Source organism: Sorex fumeus, unplaced genomic scaffold, assembly GCF_029834395.1.
Source record: "Sorex fumeus unplaced genomic scaffold, SorFum_2.1 ptg000044l, whole genome shotgun sequence".
Lineage (NCBI taxonomy): Eukaryota > Metazoa > Chordata > Mammalia > Eulipotyphla > Soricidae > Sorex > Sorex fumeus.
The window spans coordinates 24516784-24533668 of NW_026606101.1; positions in this window are offsets into that span (position 1 = coordinate 24516784).

Below are 16885 nucleotides of genomic sequence, written 5' to 3' on the forward strand. Positions count from 1 at the left end.
ACAGAGAATCATAGTTTGAGAATATATTATAAAAGGCAACAAAATATTTATAGCTATTTATGTGTTGAATTGCATAAATTTAAATTTTAAATGTGGTTTAGAAATTTGAGTAAATGTAGCAAAATATGCACTTGATTTTCTTAAGACTCTGATTCATGCACTGCCCATTGTTGTTCTAAGTATACTGTGCTGTTATCCACTATAATTTTTATTTCTGTTTTAAAGTCTGTGATGAAATGGATCTATTGACCAATCTAAAAGAATTGTGTCTCAAAATTATTTGTGTCTTATACATCTCTTTATTCATTTACTGCAATTCTTTGGGCTTTAATTCTATAATATTTATAACACTATGGGCTGGAGCGATAGCACAGCGGTAAGGCATTTGCCTTACAAGCGGCCAACATGGCCGACCCGAGTTCGATTCCTCTGCCCCTCTCGGAGAGCCCGGCAAGCTACCGAGAGTATTCAATATGCCAAACACAGTAACAACAAAGTCTCCAATGGAGACGTTACTGGGCCCGCTCGAGCAAATCGATGACCAACGGGAGGGCCTTTACCTTTACCTTACCTTATGTCACATTTGGAAGGTTGAGTGGAAGACACTCTCTTTTAAAGTCTTTTTTCAAATTTTCAGTCTTTTAAAATTACCTACTGACAATGCTGTTTCTGACACAGCTGTATAGGCACAAAATGAAATATGTTGGATCCTTTGCATTAAATGTTTCCAATTAGTTTGGAGCTTAAGTCTGGTGCTCTACTCTGGGGAGCTTAGAGGTATTCTGAGTTGGCTGTGATTACAAGTCTGAAGATTGTATTACCTGGTACCTAACAGGTGGGGGATACTGTAGGGGCAGAGCTAAAGCTATGAGCTCAGCAGTCAGGGCTGAGACTGAACCTATAGGGACTGCATGGAAAAAGAATCTTCGGATAAAATCAAAACATACTCTACTCAATGGGAGAAACTTTTTGTACACAATCCATTGGATAAAGGGCTAATATTTAAGATATATAAGGCTCTTGCAACATTCAACAGAAAAAGCCCAGTAGTCCCATCCAAAAATGGGGAGAGATGAAGATACAATAATCAGAAGAAGACATAAGGATGACAGATAAGCAAATAAAGAATGTTCATCATACCGTATTATCAGGGAAATGCAAATCAAAACTATGAAATATTGCTTCACTCCTGTGAGAATAGTATTTGTTTAAAAAAAGACTTAAACAAGTTGGTGGTGATGTGGTGAAAAAGGAAACCTCATTCACTGTTGTTGGAATGTCATCTGGTTCAACCTCTGCAGAAAAACTGTATAAATATTCCTCCAAAAAGTAAGAATAGGAGTCTCATGACTCAGCAATTCCACTTCTTGGCATTTAACACCAAGACACATAAACATTTATGCACAGGTACGTTACCTGCAGTCTTTAGTATTACAGTCAGAAAACAGCCCAAGTGTCCAATAACAGATGAAGGAATAAAGAAGTTTGAGTATTTATATACAGTGGAATATTATGCAGCTGTAAGAATAGATGAAATCATACAAAATATAGAAACAAATCTAGGAAATAATACCAAGCAATAACAAATCCTTGACTCTAGATTACAAAATTCATCATTAGTAGGGGATGTTATTAAGGGGACAATAAAGATGGGACCAGAGATTAGAGAAGGAGAGTGGTGGAAGGTTATAGGCACATCAAGTTGTGCTATGCAGTAACTTTGTACATCAATAGTATAAACATGAGCTGGAGAGACAGTGCTCTAGATGAGTCACTTATCTTGCATGCAGCTATTTTGGAGAATTATGGTTAAATCCCAGGCACCATATATGAGTACCCTGGGGATCACTCCTGATCACCAGGCTAGGAATAACCCCTAAGTACTGCTGGACATAGCCAATTTCCCAACCCCCACAGTACGATAAATTTAAACAACATTTTAGTCATTTTATGAAAACTAAACCTACAATTATATATGTATGATTTACATATTGCACTGTAGCTCTGTCCTCCTGTTGTTCATCCATTTGCTCAAGCAGGCACCAGTAATATTTCCATTGTGAGACTTGTTGTTACTGTTTTGGGCATATCAAATATGCCACGGGGATCTTGTCAGGCTCTGCCATGCAGGCAGTACACTCTTGGTAGCTTGCCTGGCTCTCCGAGAGGGACGAAGAAATCGAACCCTACTCGGCTGCATGCAAGGCAAATGCCCTACACGCTGTGCTATTGCTCCAGCATGAAATAAAATAAACTGACTTATTCAAGATCACATATGTAGGAAGTGGCTGAGACATGGTGAAATCCAGCATAGCAAAGTGAGTCATTTGCTCAGGCCTATGTAGTTCAGTCTTGTCCAATCACCTCTTCTCTGCCGGCATGTTAAGCAATTAAGCAAAAAAGTACTTGTTTTGCATGCAACCGACCCCGGTTCAATACCCAATAGTATATAAATCATATATAAACTATATATAGTAAAAAAATTAGAATTTATTTAAAAAATATCTATGAAATAAAAGTTTAATTTTTCTTATCTCTATTTACTCTTTTTATACTTTTACACCAAATAGCCTCATTTGACTATGTGGTTTTTAAGTTGCTGTATAACATAATTATTTTGCAAAATTTGTTTGACTCTATCCTATTCTAACCCTAGCTGAGAAAGAGAAATTCAGATAATATCACATAGAAAACAAATAGTTATACAGATTTTTGTAATCAGTAGACTGTCGTAAGATTTTAAATTTGCTTGCTTAGGACACATGACACAGATACCACAGGTAGTAAAAAACAGTGATACCATACACTTAATCACTTAATCACTTAATAACTTAATCCCCGTTATTCATCGATTTATTCGAGCGGGTGCCAGTAACGTCTCCATTCACCCCGGTTGCGTGCTAGCGTAGCCCAATGGTATCTGTTCGTTCTAGGAATATGCAGAGCCTCAAACCGATCATTTAGGGTCTTGATGAAGAAGTCTGACCATCTTATAGGTGGGCGTCCACGTGATCTTTTGATGTCCCATGGAATCCAATCAGTAATGGCTCTAGTCCAGCGGTTGTCTGTAAACCTCATTACGTGTCCAGCCCATCTGATTTTTGTTGTCTTGGCAAATGAGACAGCGTCCCTGATTCTTGAGCGTTGACGAAGATCAGAACTTCGGATTCTATCTCTCATTTGAGTGAATCGTGATATTCCAAGCATAGTTCTTTCGATTCCTCTTTGAGAGACCCGAATAGCATTCTCATCCTGTTTTCGTAGGGTCCAGGTCTCTGAGGCATATGTTAATGCAGGAAGAATAGTGGAATCAAAGAGATGTGCTCGTAGCTGGAGGTTCTTTGTCCTTTTAGTTATTTCTTCAATGCTCTTGAAGGCATTCCAAGCCGCTCTCTTCCTCCTGCGCAACTCAGGTGCCAGGTCATTCATCATGTTGATTTCTCGACCTAGGTATATATAACTGTTGCATTCGGAGGTGGTGGTTCCGTTGAGAGCGAATGGAGTGTCAGGAACAAGGCTGTTTCTCATAAACATTGTCTTCGTAAGATTCAGCTGTAGTCCGACCTTTCCACATTCACGGTCAAAGTCGTTCAGCATTTGTACTGCTTGGTTGATGTTTGGTGTTATTGGAACGATGTCATCAGCAAAGCGGAGGTGGTGTAGTTGCCGACCATCTATCTTCACTCCCATGCTTTCCCATTCTAGTCGTCGCATGATGTTCTTGAGGGTGGCACTGAAGAGTTTTGGTGAAATGGTATCACCCTGCCGAACCCACCATTGAGGTATCTCGGGAGTTCAAGATGCCGCTCTGTCTAACGTTCATTGATTTAAAGAAGGCCTTTGATTCTGTTGAGACGGAAGCGGTCATGGAAGCCCTAGCCAATCAGGGCGTACAAACTCAATACATCAAGATCCTTTGTGAGCTCTATTGCGGATTCACTACCAAGATCTCACCATTCTACAAAGAAGTAATCATCCATATCAAGAGATACCATACACAGTTTAAAAAAAAGTCGACAAATATTTTGAATGTCTTCGGGTATTTTCAAGGGTGATATACCACCTTATAAATAGATGAGTTGCACAGGAATCCATTATTCAGGTTTTGTATATTGGAGAATATATTTTACTAGGTGAAAATTTTTTACTTTCATGATTTTGTCAATCCTCTAAAAATATGTGACTAATCTATGATATATCGTAATTATAATCTCATAGAGCGTAAAAAGATTGTGGTATACTATATATTCATATTCACCATATAAATACCACAGATTTGTAGGTAGTATATTACATATGGATAACTATAACCCATGACAAACAGTTCCTAATAGTGTTCAGAGAAAACATTGAAAGTAAATACAAATAGCACCTTGATGCTATAATATAATTTTCTGATGTTTATTTATTCATGCTCCAAATTTCCTCTCTTAGTTATCTTTGGCAATTATGGAATCTGTGAGTATTCATTTTTGTCTGCATAAAGACTAGGGAGATAGTTATCTAGAAATTGTATGAACTAATTTGAAAGTATAAGGTTTCTATGTTTTGTAAGAAATTTCTATCAGTGGGATTTTATATGGGGTTTTCTAAGTCTTCTTCCATCTCCTAGAGGATCTTTGTCATTATGAAGATAAGATCTTTTAATTATTGGGTGGCCAATAAACAGGTGTTATTACAAAACAGAATTGTTAGAAAGTCCATATGTAGATGGTAAATTTTACAGTAGGCTGTTGTAAGCCAGGAGAGAGAAATTCAGTCTTGATGCAGTTTAAATTGAATTAGGAGTTAATGTTTAAAGAAGTGAATGGAATATTGGAAACCATTATCAAGTTATCTGAATTGGAGAAATGATGTGCTAATATCTGCTATAGGTAGAATACTGAGAAGTTTAAAATACATATATAAGGGGTGAAATATAAGAATGTTGAGAAGGGGCTGGAGAACTAGTACAGCGGGTAGGGAGTTTGCCTTGCATGCGACCGACCCAGATTCGATCCCCATCATCCCATATGGTCCCCTGAGCACTTCTAGGAGTAATTCCTGAGTGTAGAGCCAGGAGTAACCCCTGTGCATCAGGTGTGTGACCCAAAAAGAAAAAAAAGGAATGTTGAGAAAAATTAGATCTGTAATTTTTTTGAATATACTTCAGACATCAGCTAGTTCAGTGGCCTATAATAACTCAACAAGTTTATTCATTCTACGCACATCCATGTTTTGGCCATTCCTATAAAAATTATTATTATTATTCTAGGCCTTTTGCTTATTTAATAGACAAATAATGTGATTGAGGAAGATTGAGACATTGAAAATCCAAATATTGTTTGTTAATATTCTAATTGATCAAAAATACTTATTAAATAATCCTGGAATGTATTTTGATGCCCTTCTGTGCTTATAAAGGTGTTGCTTTAATTTCATAATAATATGACTAGGGAGTCTTTTGTTTCCATTTACATTATTATTAAATCTCATGTGTTCAGTACAGTCATCTCTTCCCTTTTAAAGTGAACTCACATGCCACCCACATTTGCAAATTCTCATCTCAAAAGTTAAAGGAAGATTTCTTACGTCTGAAATGATGATTTCCTGTGTAGAGCCATTTTCCTTGTATGTGACCAACCCAGGTTCAATTTCAGGTGCAACATATGGTCCTCTGACTGTCACATGAGTTCAGAGTGAGAAGTAATCCTAAACACAGTTGAGAGTGGCCCAACTTAAAAATAAAAGCTAAAAATTCTGAATTCTCCTCCTATTTAAAGAAATTCAACTTTTCTCAATATTGTCTTATCTAACCTATAGAAATGTTAACCATCTTTGTTTTTTTAAAGTCTTATGAACTGATTCCTTTCTTCTCTCTATTGCTGAAGAATGCACAGTTTTACTATTTCCGTTACAGTTCTTTTTTTATTTCCATGAAAAATTTCAGTTGATAATTTCTTATTTTCTGTATTTAACAGACCTGAAATGCTTCCATCCAACACAACCTGGCAGGACTTTGACTTCAAGCAAATTTCAGGTGGCTGTGACCAAAACATTTACTGTAATCTGAGTGAGTAACAAACTAAACAAGCTGTATTTGGAATCTTTAAAGTCTTGTCTGGAAATTCAGCTTTGTTTTTCTGGGTCTGCAAAAGAACTTCTGACCTGTTACCAGTGCTTCTGTCAAAATGGCTCACAGAAACGCAGGTGTTGCTTTGGAGTAAAGGGAGCTATAGAGTATATTTGATAGGTAAACATGTATTACAGGGGCTGGAGCGATAGCACAGACGGGGGGGCTTTTGCCTTGCACACGGGCAACCCGGGATCAATTCCCAGAATCCCATATGGTCCCCTGAGCACCGCCAGTAGTAATTCCTGAGTGCGGAGCCAGGAGTAACCCCTGTGCATCGTCAGGTATGACCCCCAAAAGCAAAAAAAAAATGCATTACAAACACTTGATTTTCATGGTTGAGGACATGTATTTTGGTTTTTTAAACACATCCAGCATTTGTCTTCCAATTTTTTTCCTCAGTCATGAAATTATCCTAAAATTTAGTAAATATGTCTATCATCCCTAACCATTTTCTTCCAAATTACTCTCTTCTAGGTCTCCTCTCAAACCCCATGCAATAAAAGCTCTGATCTGTTTTCTGTCTGTATTTTTCAGCTGACATTTCTGAGAACTTCCTATAAATTGAACAACACATTGTGCATTCTGGCTTCTTCAATCTCCTTTGTTGATTTACTGACTATAACTTTGTTTTTCATAACAATGATTTTTTTCACTCTGTAGTTTATAGTGATGTATCTTTAAATGATTTTATACTACTTTTGATATAGTATAAGGGTTTTATAATAGCTAATTTGTATTTCCTCCCTCTATGCTATATGCTGGAACATCTATACATGTTCTAAAATGCATATAGCTTGAGTTTAAATAGTCAACATATCCAAATATATTTAAAAAAGTAACAAATGCATATTTTTGAGTACTTACTATTGATCCATATAATTCTAGGATTTTAATATTTATGTCAATTCTGTTGATGGAAATTTTGTATTGTTATTTTCTATATTTCGGGGGGTGGGGCATGTCCCTCTTGACTTTCTGGGTTGCATTCAAGATCTTAGTTTATGGTATATGTGATGTAATTATTATTCAATTCAGATTTAAATTTTTTCATGTAATAATAATGTAATAGACCTTTGTAATTTAGCTTTGTGTTTTGAAACCATGCAAAACTCACTTCTTAAATCAGCAGTACTTTGGGAACTCTGGATTTTCTACAAAACATATATTATTTGTAGTAAAAGACAACTTTGACATATACCATTTCGATTTATTTTTGTGTTTTATGACTTGAAACTTTTTAATATTTTGGTTTAGGGCCACACCCAGCAGTGCTCAGGTTTTATTCCTTTCATCGCACTCAGGGATCACACCTGGCAGGTTTTGGAGGCTCTGTGGTATGCATAGGGATCGAATCCTTGTCAGGCATGTGAAAAACAAGCATCTTACCCAGTAATATCTTTCATGACCCTTTGTTGATTTTTTAAAATATTCAATTGTTAGGAATTACTGGTAAAGTGTTAGCTTTTGATTTATCCTTTCTTACCTCTAGTTTGTCATTTTGGTTCTGAAATAATTTTTATTATGTTAGTCATAATATTTATTTACATTCATTGTAATCTTCTTTCTGTAGTTTACTATACATAATAGATTGTTAATTGTTTCTTTAATACATTTCTTCATCATAATATATACATATTCAAAGATACAGAAACAGCATGCTCCTTTACAGACTTTTATTTTCCAGAATTAGAATGAGTCTCTGTGGAATAATTTCTTCTTAGAGTTTGGTTTCTTGGCCTCACATAGAATTATTCTTTTATGTTCTCTCGTCAAAGATATATAACTATAATTGCACAGGATATTTTGAATATGATGTAAGGCAAAATTCTGTGAGACTGATTTATCTGAGGATGAAACATCAAATTTACATGCTCAAACTTTCATTGACATGGGCATTGATAATTTTATCATTCTCACCTTCCTTTGAGGCTTAGAGGTGAAAGATCAAAACAAATAACAAAAATCCCCCAAATACTAAGTCTTCCATAATTTATTAACTTTGAAAATGAACATTTCAATTAAATCAATCTTTTGCACTTAAATCCTTTAAATGACAATTAATTTTGATAATAAAGACCAGTTTAATATTAGGGGTTGATGCTTTGCTCTTTTCTTTTTAAAATAGTGTTTGGTCATATAATGTGATGAAAAATAGCACTTCACCCCTGTGATCTTCCTCCTCCAAATCCATAACCTCAGACTTTTCACAAGCAACACTAATAGCAGCCCAGATTCCACCTCTGCTACCATGTAAGCTCTTCCATCGACCTTTTTTCAGACACTCATGAATAAATCTTGAAAGAGATGAGCTAGCAGTGAACATTTCCTGGACACCTGTTCACAGCTGAGACCTCCGGGATGTTCTTGGAGGATGGGGGAAAACCAGCTTCCACCCTAACAAAGCCCTGCCAGCCAATTCTCACTCCTCAAAGCTGCCACCATGCCTCCAGCAGAACTGTCAAGATAAATATTCTTGATTTTTTTCTGGAGCCACATCTCCAAACTCTACAATACTGACACCCCAGTAATACCATATTGGATAGGACGTAATAGAGAAGTCTTGACTCGCAAAAACTAGCAAATACAGAAGGCTTAACTTTCAACAATAACTTAGCAAACTCTCAGACAAGGACTTAATGTTCCCATGGTGAGATAAAACAATTTTCAAAATTTTTTTCTATGGAAGTAGTTTTTGATCATTCCATTAGCCATTTGGGGTAACAAGTAATATAAAATAAATTATTGTGAGCCTGGGCCGGAGCGATAGCACAGCAGGTAGGGCGTTTGTCTTGCACGCAGCCAACATGGCCTACCCGAGTTCGATTCCTCCGCCCCTCTCTGAGAGCCCGGCAAGCTACCGAGAGTATCTCGCCTGCACAGCAGAGCCTGGCAAGCTCCCCATGACGTATTCGATATGCCAAACACAGTAACAACAAAGTCTCCAATGAAGACATTACTGGGCCCGCTCGAGCAAATAGATGAACAACGGGAGGACCGTGGCTGTGACCGTAATTGTGAGCCTGCACATATGGCAGACTGCACTGAAGGTCATTCCTGATGATACTCTAGGGATCACATGGGCTGACAAGTATTGAAACAGTTTCAGTACTAATGTACTCTCTCTCTGGCCTCAACAATTTCTCCCTAAACTATGATTTTCTTAAAAATTAGTAAATATTGTATTATGAATGAAATTAAATTTTACTATAGTTAATGATGGGCTAGAGCGATAGCACAGGGGGTAGGGTGTTTACCTTGCACATGGCCCACCCGGGTTTGATTCCTCCGTCCCTGTTGGAGAGCCCTGCAAGCTACTGAGAGTATCCCGCCCACATAGCAAATCCTGGCAAGCTTCCAGTGACATATTCGATATGCCAAAAACAGTAACAACAAGTCTCACAATGGAGATGTTACTGGTGCCCACTTGAGCAAATCAATGAACAACAGGAGGACAGTGCTATAGTGCTATAGTGAATGATCTTTTAGGGCAGTCATGGATAGTTTACTAATCTCTACTTTTTGTAATCCACACTTCCCTTTCATTTATTGCTCCCTTCTTTGTTTTGTTTTAATTAATTTTTTAATCACATTTTGCATTATTGGCAACTTTGCATAACCCAAAATCCAGAGTAATTAGGAAAGGTTCTGACATGACATCTTAAAGACTTGTTAGGAATCCAACATGATATTACGCCCTGCTTTTATAGTAACTAGAATCAGTCTTGGTAATTAACAATGTAGTTAAATTTTTAGAGACTAAATTAGAATTTACTCTTCATATTACTTATTTTATAATTTAAGCTTGAAAATAAATGTGATAAGTTACATACTATTAATAAAGTTAGATTTCTTTAATTACTGTAGATTTTTTTTTGTTAAAAACTCTGAGTATTTTGGCCAGAGAGATGGTACTGCAGATAGGGTGCTCACCTAGCACATGGCCAACCTGGGTTTGATCCCCAGCATCCCATATTGTCCTCTGTGCATCACTCGGAGTAATTTCTGAGTGAAGAGCCAAGAGTAGCTCCAGAACATCACTAGGTATGGTCCAAAAACAAAACAAAACAAAACAAAAAAAATATTTCTAGATCATTTATTTTTATTTCTAAATTACTTTAGATAATTCTTTTGCAAATCCAAGAACTAAAAGTTTTTTTCTCTTCCTCTAATTTGGATTATTTTCATTATACAAAGTATTACATTAGTTTATAAAACATAAAACAAAAATCTGGGTTGTACAAATTGATTTTATCTTTACTGTTTTATTTGGGAGACCACATGCTGCAGTGCTCAGGGCTTATTGTTGGATTTGCAGCCATTTTTTCACTACTGGTGGGGCTCTGACTATATGAGATGCTGGAAGTTGAACTTGTTTTGGCCAAGTACAAGGCTTGTGTCTTACCCACTGTATACCTCTGGCCCTAGTTGTACAAATTCAGTCTAACAAAGTTTTACAGAAGTCTTCAGTGCAAAATATGATTTTAAATTATCATATTAAAATACTGTGCTTATGGGTCAGAAAAATAGTACAATAGATAAGGCTTGCCTTGTATGACCCCCAGTTCAACCCTCTAGTACCTCATATGGCCTCCCAGTCATCCTTGAGTGCAAAACCAAGAGAAAGTCCTGAACACTGCTGGGAGTGCTTCCCACACAAAAATCAGTGTCATTTATTTATTCAGGGTGTATAGCTACTATGCCAACAAAACATAATTATAGTTCATTTTCAGTTTCCTGGAGAATCAAATATTATCTAATTAATAAATGCAGAGCAAATAGGAGTTAGAACTGTAGGAAGTTTTATTAGTAATACACCTATGAATTTATAATGCAACATAATAAATTTAACAAACATTGGAATTATGGTTACTAAGGAAATTTTAATTTCATATCCAGATTATATCCATTTAAATGTGACCTTGAAGCATTATGATAGTATATATTTCTTTAATAAAATTAACATGTTTAACATGATATATCATTAATGCATTATTTGCATGAAGATTTAAAAGACTTAATTAAAATACTGAATTAATTGTGATGAAAAATTTAGATCATATATATGTGTGTGTTTATGTTATTTCCTTTCCTTCTCTTCTTCCTTCTTTTGTTTTAAAGATAGTATTTCCTAACTTCTGGTTTTAAGTACCTCAAAACTAAAATATCTGTTTATATTATAAGAAATGTCTGCTCAGAGGCCACAAGGATAAGGCAACACTAAATGTTTATTTTGTTTTAACATATAAAAACTAAATTCATATCGAATTTACCATGTGTGTAGCAATTTACCTTTTAACCCTCTGATTCATTTTCTAATTTCATACTTAGTTCATTTTCCTTTGTGTACTCTCAGAAGTCAATCTCAAAAGTTTCTTCGTGGTTCTAATCTTAGTATCAATTTCTATTTTCTACTGAGTCACCTTATTCAGTCCCATTGTGCCCATGTGATAGATAAATTTTCACTTTAGATCAATCTTTTGGTTTTAGACCCTTATTTTCAAATATTAAAATATTAATATTTTAAATATTAAATTTGGGATACCATTCATGATTTAAAAGTATGGGAAGTTTAGTATTAAGTAGACTTACCATAATATTAATTAATTAATTTATTTATTTATTTATTTATTTGCTTTTTGGGTCACACCCAGTGATGCACAGTGGATACTTCAGGCTTTTCATTCAGGAATTACTCCTGGCAGTGCTCAGGTGACCATATGGGTTGTTGGAGATTGGCCACATGCAAGACAAATGCCCTACCTACTGTACTATCACTCCAGCCCCAGTAAGTTTATATCACTTGATCACTTGACATCCCATTACTCATCGATTTGCTTGAGCGGGTGCCAGTAATGTCTCCATTTGTCCCTGCCATGTGCTGATGTAGCTCAGTGGCATCTGCTCATTCTAGGAATCGGTTTGAAGAGCCTCAAACTGATTGTTCAGGGTCTTGAGGAAGAAGTCTGACCATCTCATATGTGGGCGGCTACGCAATCTTTTGATGTCCCATGGAATCCAGTTGGTAATGGCTCTAGTCCAACGGTTATCTCCAAATCTCATTACGTGTCCAGCCTATCTGATTTTCAACACCTTGGCAAACGAGACAGTGTCCCTGATTCTTGATTGTTGATGGAGGTCAGAACTCTGGATTCGTTCTCTCATTTGAATGAAGCATGATACTCCAAGCATAGTTCTTTCAATTCCTTTTGGGACACCCGAATAGTGTTCTCATCGTGTTTTCATAGGGCCGAGGTCTCTGAGGCGTATGTTAATACAGGAAGAACAGTGGAATCGAAGAGATGTGACCAGAACCAGAGGTTCTTCATCCTCTCAGCTATTTCTTCCACGCTCTTGAAGGTGTTCCAAGCTGCACTCTTCCTCCTGCAAAACTCAGGTGCCAGGTCATTCGTCATGTTGACTTCTCGACCTAGGTACATGTAACTACTGTACAAGAAGGGAGACATCCACGACATTGGCAACTATCACTGGTTCTGCCTGTTGTCTGTCATCTACGAGCTGTTCACTCAAGTCATCCTGAATAGGATTGGCAGAAATCTAGATGAAGGACAACTATGCGAGCAAGGCATTCGGAAATGGTCGTCCCATTGAGAGTGAATGGAATGTCAGGAACGAGACAGTTTCTCATAAACATTGTCTTCATGAGATTTAACTGCAGTCTGACCTTTCCACATTCACAGTCGAAGTCGGTCAGCATTTGTGCCGGTTGGCTGATATTCGGTGTTATTAGAATGATGTCATCAGTGAAGAGAAGGTGGTATAGTTGCCTACTGTTTATCTTCACTCCCATTCCTTCCCATTCCAGTTGTCGCATGACGTTTTCGAGGGTGGCACTGAAGAGTTTGAGTGATCACTTCCTTGTAGAATAGTGAGATCCTGGTAGTGAATCTGTAATACAGCTCATGGAGGATCCTAATGTATGGAGTTTGAATGCCCTGTTTGGCTAGAGCTTTGATGACATTTCAGTCTCAACAGAATCAAAGGCCTTCTTTAAATCAATGAATGTTAGACAGAGTAGCATCTTGAACTCCCAAAAAACCTCAATGAGCTTGGTTATCGTGTGGATATAGTCAATTGTGCTGAATGCTTTTCGGAAACTGGCTTGCTTCCATGGTTGTCTGGTGTTCTGCCACATCATCTAGTGTTCTGCCAATCCTATTCAGGATGACTCGAGTGAACAGATTGTAGACGACAGACAACAGGCAGATCAGGGAATAGTTGTCAGTGTAGTGGATGTCTCCCTTTTTGTACAGTAGTACAGTCCTGCTGGTTTTCCATTGGGATGGAACCTTGCATTCAGACAGGTAGCGTGTGAAGAGCTGAGCCAGTGTATTGATGAGTACTGACGACAGGTCCTTCAGGTGTTCAGGTCTAACCTTGTCTGGGCCAGGTGCTGTTCGCTTCCTTACCGATGAAATGATGTGTCAGATTTCAGAAGAGAGAACAATGGGAATGACATATCTATCCTGTGGAATTTGGTATGTGGGCAGGTGGACATGTATATAGAAGAGATCTGAGGAGAAGTCATAGATAATCTTTTCTATTGCCCTTCTGGAAGATATGATAGATCCATCAGGATGTCGAGGGCAGTCATCTTGGTCTTGAAGTTGGCGAAGGACAACCAGGTGTTATGAATGCTTTCCCCAGCTTCTGCTGCATCTGCCAGCACAGCTCCTCTTCTTCTTTGAGGTCTTCCTTTATCGCTTCTCTGAACTGCTTTGCGAGCTTGGACATTCACTTGCAGTTGCCCGAGGCTTGAGTCAAGCCACGTTGGCAAAGGAGCTTGAGAGTTTTCAAAGACAGACATCTTTTTGTGGCTATCTCTCTCTCAGCATTCTTCGCACAATCATAGAAGTGATGAACCTGTAGATCATATTCCTCATCAATGTTGTCAATGACGGCATCTTCCCATATTGCCACAATAGTGCCAAAGAGCTCCCAGTTAGTAGTTGTTCTGGGATTTCCCTTCTTAAACTTTGCAGTCTTTTCTACCCCCACTCTGTGAGGTAGAATTCTGCAAGAAGGAGACGGTGGTCAGATCCCGTTTGGAATTTTGGGACAACAGTGACATCGGTCAGGCAAGACCATTGATTGAATATGATGTGGGCAATTTCATTGTGGATCCATCCACTGGGAGACTCCCATGTCCAACGTTTAGATTCAGCCTTCTGGAATTGTGAGTTACCACGGATGGTTTTGGTTGACATGATGAACTCAGACATGGGTGGATTTCTTCAGCTGATCTTCTTGTCCTCTCTTGGCATTAAAATCACCACAATGATTTTGTAGAAGGTGTGGTCTTCTTTATAGAACTTCTCCAGCTCCATGTAGAACTTCTCAATTTCTCCTTTATCAGAATTGGATGTTGGTGCATAGACAAGGAAGATTGAAACTGCTGGCAGTGAGCCACATCTATTCAAGTGTAATCGTCCAATTCGCATTCTTAGGCATTCGAATGAGTCAATGTTTATGGCCAAGTTCATGTTGCCAAGGACACCAACACCACCGACACCTCTTTTGTCACTTGTTCCAAGGAACAGTTCTTCTCCAGCGTTGAAAACGGCATGATGTGATTGATGCCTTCTCGTCTCAGTCAGACAAATGATGGCGTACTTGATCTTTTGTTCTTGCACCATCAGGTCCTTGATGGATGCATCTGATGCCAGCAAACGTGCACTGAAAGTAGATACAGGCAGTTATTTTTGTCCTTCATTTTGTCAGCCTAGTTCAGCCCTGAGATCTTATCAGCCTCTCCTTCCTCATCCTTCTTAATGCTGCCATATTGGTGGCTCTTTCCAGGTCAGGGGAATGAGAGCCATTATATTTACTGGTTTTGGCATATCGAATACACCATGGATAGCTTGCCAGACTCCGCCGTGCAGGTGGGACACTCTCGGTAGCTTGTCAGGCTCTCTGAGAGGGATACAGACTTTTAGGGTGGTCTCCAATGATCCTTGTAGGTGTGCCCATGGTTGAAACCATATTTGAACCCCATCTCATCCTTGTAGGTGTTCTCATGGTTGAAACCATATTTGAACCCCATCAAATATGGTGCAGTAATCTTATATGAAGTGTTTTATGATGTGTCATGCGGCCACTTTCAGAAAGCTTCCTGGAGCATGATGGCAGCTGGGTAGTGGAGGTAGTGGAGGTAATGGAGGTCCTCCGGGCTGATGGGAGCAGCCAGAGGATCTCTGTTCCTGGGTCAGTTGAGCCTGCAGTCCAAGGTCACAGAGTTCTACTTCCCTGATTCTGTGGGGCTTCATTCGTGCGTGAGTCTCAGCCTGAGTGTCCGCAAAGCGTCCCGGAGCAGTGGACATAATGGAGGGCTGCCGGGCTGCTGGGAGCAGGCATAGAAGCACTATATACAGTTTATATACTGTATACAAAAGATGTAGGAATTAAGCCATTTATACAAGAGAAGAATTCATACAAGAAGAATCATTACACAAAGGGTAAGAAGATTGCTGTTTACCACAACAGTGTAATCAAGGTGAAGAGGAGAAAGCATCAGAAATGTAACGCAAGTGACATGGTTCATACCCACTTAAGCACTTGCAGAATATGATATTTACTCAAGAATGAAGTGTGAAATCATTGAAGGATTCTGAGAAAAGGAATGATGAGCCTGCCAACCATGTCTCTTCATCATCAAATTATACAAGATTCAGACCATGCCAATAACACAATGCTCCTACAATTTGCTTGTATTTATTATAAATCCATTTTTAATTTTTATACATTTATTTTAATTTGGCATATCAATTTGGTCTATTTGGCATAGATCACGGATAGCTTGCCAGGCTCTGCCGTGTGGGTTGGATATTTAAGGATATTTAAGGTCTGAGCGATAGCACAGCGGGTAGGGCGTTCGCCTTACAAGCGGCCAACATGGCCGACCCGAGTTCGATTCCTCCGCCCCTCTCGGAGAGCCCGGCAAGCTACCGAGAGTATTTGATATGCCAGACACAGTAACAACAAAGTCTCCAATGGAGACGTTACTGGGCCCGCTCGAGCAAATCGACGATCAACGGGAGGGCCTTTACCTTTACCTTTAAGGTATCCTGAAAATTATTAAATAAATAGTCGCGCGGCCGCGAATGCGGCCGCGCGCTCCCGGGAGCTTGTTGTGATAATCTTTGGATCCTGGCCTTTGTTGGGGTTACACGGCAGTTGGAGGGTGTAACTGTCTAGCTACTGACAGGTCCAGTCCCAAACCGTGCAGGCTTAGAGATCTCAGTCCCGGGTCCCACACACCTGGGTTCCTCTGCCAGTTCGGTTATGTCTGAGGCTTATCCAAGTGTGTGGAGAGTGGCTCCAGTAAGGCCTTGGTTGGGGCCTGGAAGTCTTCAGCTGTTGGGCCCTGGCGAGGATAGTCAGACACAGGATAGGAGACTCTGCCTTGTGCTCTCCCGGGAGCTTGTTGTTGCCAAATCCAGTAATAAATGGATCTCATTTCCCTAACCCTGATTATGCAGAGTCGAGAAGGATATGGAAGGAGAAGCTGATAAAACACCAAGGCAGACATGGGCTGCCAAAACGCAGAAAAACAAAAATGATTGTCTGTACTTTTAATGCTCGTACGCTGGCATCTGCTGCATCCATTGAAGACCTTATGGTACAAGCACGAAAGATCAAGTACGACATCATTGGTCTGACCGAAACGAGAAGACATCAATCCCATCATGCTGTTTTTTACACTGGAGAAGAACTGTTCCTTGGAACATGTGATAAAAGAGGCGTCGGTGGTGT